Source organism: Sphaeramia orbicularis, chromosome 13, assembly GCF_902148855.1.
Source record: "Sphaeramia orbicularis chromosome 13, fSphaOr1.1, whole genome shotgun sequence".
Taxonomy (NCBI): domain Eukaryota; kingdom Metazoa; phylum Chordata; class Actinopteri; order Kurtiformes; family Apogonidae; genus Sphaeramia; species Sphaeramia orbicularis.
This window is the reverse complement of record NC_043969.1, coordinates 3451514-3458769: the sequence shown is the minus strand read 5'-3', so window position 1 is coordinate 3458769 and position 7256 is coordinate 3451514. Positions and strand designations below refer to the sequence as shown.

The window sequence follows — 7256 nt, the reverse complement described above, 5'->3', positions numbered from 1 at the left end:
TCAGGTCCAATGTGGTCTCCAGGGTCTGTCAGGTCCACCTGTGCTTTGTTCAGTTCCATGCAGTAATGGAACTAATGTAAGGAATGATGTTCAAAGGGGTCATGTGGATGTGGACAGGGGTCTGGACCAGCACACATGGGGGTCTAAGGGGACAGGGACATGGGGGTCTAAGGGGACAGGGGTCTGGACCAGCACACATGTTGTTGTGATGTTCTAACAGTGATGTTCTAGTTTCTTAAATACATGTTCCTTTGACTTTAAATGGGTTTTTCTTGGTTTTTTTTTATATTTATTGTTTTTTTGTTTTTTCCTTTTTTTGCAATTACAGGTAAGGAACCAAATATGGTCAATTCATTAACCTTGATTTTCTACCTAATAACAGTTGAAAAATGTCCCCAAAGTCATGCAGTGTTGTTGGGTTCTCCAATAACACACTCAGGTGTAAATGTTGAATGTCAGAGTATTTCTGGGAGTGTTCTATAAAGGGTTCAGAGGTGAGTTCAACAGTTGGGACTTTAGTTTCCGTCTGTTTCTTTTCATTCTTTTCCATTTCAATCTGTGTTTTTCTGTTCTGATGCGTGCGTTTATCTTTGTCATTCCATTCAGTTCAGACTAATCCTAATGAAACCAACTCATTGTGAAAACATTCTCATGGGTTTCATGTCTTACTTGAGCAGAAGGATGGGTTCTTGGTCAGTGTAAAAATATGACAGATGACATACTGGGCTGGTTGACAGTGACAAAGTCAGAGCCATAGACGCAGAGAGTTGGGACCTGTTTGGATGTGAGCCCTACGTTGATCACATGGTTGATGTAAGCCTCAGTAGTTCCAAACAAACTGCACTGTCATGTTCTTCTATGGGACAGACAGCAGTGAGTGTGTGATTGCAGGTAAATCTCCAAATAAAGCACACACTAGTCTGTTTCCAACCGCTGTGTCACTACTGTATGTATGTTTGTGTCCGTTGTGCTTTTGAGCAGTGGGGTTGAAACCACTGAAAGGACGGACTTTATTACTGTGAAGAGTTTTAGATTTAGTGGTAGGTTTATGGAATGAGCGCAGGACAAATAAAAGTAAGTCATCACATGGAATTCTGAAATGTTCATAAATGACAAACAGAATCAAATCAGTGTCAGAGTGGACCCATATTTGGACCACAGGAAATGACAGGAATGATCACATGACCTCAGCTGACAAACTGAACCCGACACCAGCAGGTTGAACAGAACAAATCAAATCAAAGCCACTGAGAACCGCATGTGGACTAACAGTACCTTAGCTTGGAAACTCCATCATCTGTGGTTCTAGTGGTTCAGTGTGAACAGCTGGACTAGTCAAACTAGTGAACTCTAGGACTACAGCTGGAAGTCCAACACAACAGTAGTTTCAGATGGAAATGTATCCAAACACTAACACAGAGCAAAGAGAACAGAATGAACAACAGAAATGTCACTAATACAGGACAGACACTGGATCATTTGAAAGATGAGAATATCTTCTTCACTTTCCGCTGGAGTTTCTAGATCAGCAGAAACACAAACAAATGTGTTGTGACCTCAGAAAGTAGGTCCATATTTGGTCCACCAGTTTGTGCACTGGGAGTCTGTGGAAGTTCACTCTGTTTTCTGGACCGCTGTGGAACAAGTGACAGTTTGTGCTTCAGGTATGAAAGTGGTCAGAGGTTCAACTTTCACCCACAAACCAATGTTTCTGATCTGGAAGTTCAATGTTCAACTATTGGTTTGATAATAAAGCCACGAGGAACAGGATTTCACCATCCACTATATTAACCCTTTCATGCATGAATTATGAGAACCTGAGTCAAGAGTTTTTTGACCTGATTGTTTTTATTCCTCTTTAGGCGTGAAAAAAAAAAACAATGCGATTGAATTGTTTTTAATGAATGTATTTTTCACAGAGTTAGAAAAACCATGAAACAAAGAAACGTGTAAATCAGAAAGTGATGTACTGTGTGACAGTTGTAAAAGAAAACATTTTCAATGCAGCTAATCTGATGGGACTAGTTGTTTCTCACTTAATGGAGATAATATGCAAAAAAAATAAAACTGTTTTTCTTATCGTCTAATTGGAATTAGCAACTGATTTCCACTCAAACATGTTAGTGCAGATCAGGTTTATCCAAAACACAAAATGACAGGAATGGTCTGAATGTCAGTGTATTATTATGGGATGGTGCATTAGTGTCCACTGTGTTGGCTGAAATGGAACTAAAACAACAAAAGCTTTGAATATACAAGAGAACAGCTGGAGAACAACTGACCACTGGAGTGACCACTGGAGTGACCACTATACATGAAAGGGTTCAAATCCCAGCGTCTGACAGAGACAATTGTACAACTGACAAAGAAAAAACAGGAAAGAGGAGGAAAAAAGGCCAAAAAACTCCTCTGGTCTTCATTTGAACAAAGGGACTTGAATGGGAGCTGTCCTTTCACTACATGTCCACTAGGGGGAGCTGTAAGTCCATAACAGGTCAACACTGTGGCTGTCAGTTCAGTTCAGTGTGTGTTGTTGTGCACTTCAATGAGGTTGTGAATGGTTCAACAGTGGCAGAATGGGTGAAGAGGAACCACCAAGAGAAAAACTGCTGATGTTTCCACTAATGTTTCCATTCTGCTCTTTGACTTTATTCATGTGACACAAATGAATGGGATGGAGATCAGGAACAAATCAAACCATGATGACTGGGTTTGTTTCATTTCATTGAATCCACTAAAAGGACTTTTTCAAGGTCGAGTTTGGATTCCACTGATATTCCAATCATTAGTAGAATAATTACTCATTAAATCCCTCATTCCATTCAGATAAATATTGAGTTAGAAATGGCAGATGTGGTGAAATGCCCTGCAGGGAAATCTATTCTCTAATGAGGGATTCATTCTTATTTGGGTCTTGGTGATTTCTTTGTACACATTGTATAAATATCTTTGTGATACTGGTGTTTTCAGACATTTTCTGTTTGTCTTCAGTCTGAAAACTACATGAAATGTTCAGACTTCATCCAGAATGTGATGAATGGATGCATATTTAGAAATGAAATGATGTTCCATATGTTCTATGGTTTATATGTACATTTGATTTCCTTTCTTTTTCATTTTCATTGCTCATAGTGGACCAACTATTTCTGCTTCAAGGATCTAATTCAATATTTTGTGTGGCTCATTTTTGCTTCATAAACTGGATCAATTGGTTTGAACTTCTCCTCAAATTCTGTGAGTAGTTGAGGTTGTGATTAATGCAGATGTATATAAATATGAAATGTGTGTCTATAAATGTCAATTGGAATGTAGAAGTGCAGATCTCATAAATGCTCTCTGATCTCAGTTCAAAAGTTCCTATTAAAAACAGAATGTGAATCCAGTGAAATGAGCCCATTCATCTGTATGAGCTGTAGTTCCATGAGGCGGCCAGTAGAGGGCGGAGGGGGGTCACACCTGGAGACCAGGACCAGGTTCTGCTGATCGAGTCTGCTTCTGTTCACTCTGGTTCCTCGTTTTCCTTATTTATTTATTTTTTCCCCCAGATTTTATTCTTTTTTTTTTTTTTTCGAACATGCAAAGAAAATCAGACCAAACAAAGCAAATGAAGACATAAACAAAATCCCATTTAAATGGACAGAATCTGTCTTCAGCACATACAAGTCTGAATATTGCATGGTGGAAAAGGAGTAGGAAGAAGTCTAAACTTATTTCATCCTACCCCTCTGTGCTTTTACACCTTTATCATTAACTTTATACAACAATCAGCCCATACTATTTCCCTCATTTTAGCATCGAACCACAACAATCCATAATGCAGTAAGTGAATGATCCCCAACAGTCTGTTCATGTCAGTGCAGTCGTACAAACAGACTCAACTAATCCAACATTCTCTTCAATAATTCCAGCAGATTTATCAGTACAACATCATTCCTAAACAAACAGGCCTCATTGTCATTATTAAATACCGGACCTCTCAACAATCAATTCTTTATTTTTTTTTTTCAACTGAATTCTGTTTGATATTTGTTTAATCTCCACACACAGTTTGTTCCACACTTTTCCTCCACAGATGCTCATACACAAACTTTGGAACCTAGTGCGTACTTTAGGAATCTGTAAATTGAATTTTCCCTTAAATCAGAGCCTCCCTCTCTTTCACTAAACATTTGTTGAATTTTGTCCGCTAGTAAATTGTTCTTTGCTTTCTATATTATTGGAATAGTTTTGAATTCCACCAGGTCAATGAGTTGGACAGTTTTGGATAAAGGTAAAAATAGTGGATTTGTGTGTTCACCAAAACCAACATTGTGAACGATTCTTCTTGCTCTTTTTTGCAGCAGAAAAAGTCTGTGTACTGAACTTGTATCTGTATTTCCCCATCCCTCCAAACAGTCACTTAAATAAGGTCAGATCAATGAATTCTACAGAATGTTCAGTGATTTCGGATCTAATCTTGTCATATCAGTACCTGGACTCTTGTATGTTTTGTCTGTCTTGTGTGTCATTTCCTGTTTTATTTTGTTAATCCTCCTCTTGTGTCATGTCTGGTGTCTTTGCTTCCTCTCCCTGATTTTTTCCACCTGTGTCTCATTGTCTTCCCTCCCTCTTGTCTATTTAAGCCCTGTGTTTTCCCCTGTCCTGTGCCAGTTCGTATTCCTTCCTTGTGTTGTGATTACCTACCAGCGTTTCCCTGAACCTGTTCGTCTGCCTGTCTGTTCGTTCCTGACCTGGTTTGTTCCTCGTTTTCTGAGCCTGCCTGATCCCCATTGGTACCTCTGCCTGCTTCTGCTACACTGGTTTTCGACTTTCTGCCTGGACTCACGGTTAGTGCTTTTGCTTTTCCCCCATGTACCTTTGCCTGTTTTTTGGATCTCCTGTGTATGACCTGGTCTGTCCCCTGACATTTCTCTGCTTGTTTTTAGTCGGGTTCCCCTCGTGTGCTCCCGACCCGGGCAGAGAGCTCCCCTTACTGGATTCGGACGTCGTGACGAATTCACACTGTCTAACCTGTGAGGATTCTCTAAAGAAACCTTTTTGTGAACTGTTTTTTTTTGTCCGTGTTTAATAAACACTCATTAACTTTATTCCTGTCTGTTGGTTGTGCATTTGGGTCCAAGTCTTGTGTCTCTGGTTCTAACAAATCTCCCCTTTGCTCTGGCCAGGACTCAGATGCTTCTGGATCGTTTGTTTTCTACATGTTTTATGTGAGGTTTCCAGCAAATTTGATCATCAATTATCACTCCCACAAACTTGTTTTGATTCACCCTTTCTAGATCTACACCCTCTATTTGGACCTTTACCTCATTACTGCTTTTACATTTACCAAAAATCAGGAATTTTGTTTGACACAGATTTATCAACAACTTATTTTTGTCAAAGCATAATTTAGTTTTCTTTAGCTCAGAAGTGATTATGTCCAAAAGTTGCTGTAAATCCTCACCGGTTCCCAGAATATTTGTGTCATCAGCATATAATATAAATTTCATTTGTTCAGACACTTTACATATATAATTAATATACATTAGAAACAGTTTAGGTTCCAATACTCACCCCTGGGGGACACCACACACAATACCCAAACCCTCAGAACCTCAGTCTCCCATCATTACAAACTGTTTCCTGTTCTCCAAATAGCTTCCAACCCAATTCAGCACCACTCCCATGATTCCAGACTGTTCCAGTTTATTGATTAAAATGTCATGATTTACGGAATCAAATGCTTTTTTTAAATCAATGAAAACTCCAACTGTGAATTTTTTATTACCTCCGCCAAGGAGGTTATGTTTTTGCCAGGGTTTGTTTGTTTGTTTGTCTGTCTATTTGTCTGTCCGTTAGTGTGCAACATAACTCAAAAAGTTATCGACAGATTTTGATGAAATTTTCAGGGTTTGTTGGAAATGGGATAAGGAAGAAATGATTAAATTTTGGTGGTGATCGGGGGTGGGGGGGCCCACGGGGGGGCCCATTTCCAACCAACCCTGAAAATTTCATCAAAATCTGTCCATAACTTTTTGAGTTATGTTGCACACTAACGGACAGACAAACAAACAAACCCTGGCAAAAACATAACCTCCTTGGCGTGGGGGGGCCCACGGGGGGGCCACTGATCAGCCTTGGTGGAGGTCTGCACTTTCCGAGTGCTTTTCTAGTTGTCTGTGGAATGTGTGATTTCTTCAGTGAGTTCAGTTAATGCTAGTGATGTTGATCGGTTGGTTGTGAATCCATATTGACTGTCTGAAAGTCATTTGTATTTTTCTATGAATGGGTCTAATCTATCATTGAAGAGTTTTTCCAGGATTTTGGAGAATTGTGGGAGAAGAGAAATAGGCCTGAAGTTTGTGAAGTGGTGTCTGTGGCCGTTCTGGTCCAATGGTATGACTGGAACCATTTTCATTCCACTTGGAAATGTCCCAGTTTGGAATGAGAAATGACAGATGGAAGTGAAGGGTTTGGAAATGCCTAGAATGAGCCTTTTCACAACTATCATGTCCATATGTGCACAGGCAGGAGATGTTTTTTTTTTTTTTTTTTTACATTTATTAACAGTTTCTTTCAGTTTATTTCTTTTTCATCAGTGGCTTTGAGAAACATTGAATTTGGATTTTGATCTATTGATACTCCATTACTCTGATCTATTGATACTCCATTACTCTGATCTGTTGATACTCCATTACTCTGATCTGTTGCTGGAGCAGGAATTGTATCTGCCAAGTTTGGTCCAACATTAACAAAGAACTCATTCCACATGTTCTCCACCAGGTCCCTATTACTGATATTGAAATTATTTTCAGTGAAAGAATTCGGGTAATTCTCTTTACTAGGAGCATTTCTAATAATACTGTTGAATCCATTCCATATGCCTTTAATATTATTTGTATTATTTTCAAGTATTTTTTTATAGTATTCCTTCTTACATATTCTCATTATATTAGTTATTTTTGTATTTCTTGTATTTATTTTCTGCCTCCTTAGTTCTATATTTTATAAACTCTCTATATAGTGTATTTTTCTTTTTACATGCATTTTTGAACCCCTTTGTGATCCATTGATTCTCCTTCTGTTTTCCTCTTCTACTATATTGTTTGATTGGACATTGTTTATCATATAAAGCCTTAAATATTCTTAGAAAACTATCATAAGCCTTATCTACATGATTCTCTTTATAAATTGGTTCCCAGTCAAATGCTTGTAGATCGTTTTTTAATTTGTCCACAGATTCCTCTGTCCTGACGCGTCTATAGTCATATTTATTG

At 38.6% G+C, this 7256-nt stretch overlaps 1 long non-coding RNA gene across 1 annotated transcript; it reads left to right on the top strand.

The window, feature by feature from the left end:
- Positions 1 to 4719: 4719 nt before the first annotated feature.
- LOC115431910 (uncharacterized) lies at positions 4720 to 5087 on the top strand. The gene is made up of 2 exons (XR_003937147.1): positions 4720 to 4826; positions 4926 to 5087. It is a non-coding gene; the product is annotated as an uncharacterized LOC115431910 (long non-coding RNA).
- Positions 5088 to 7256: the final 2169 nt, after the last annotated feature.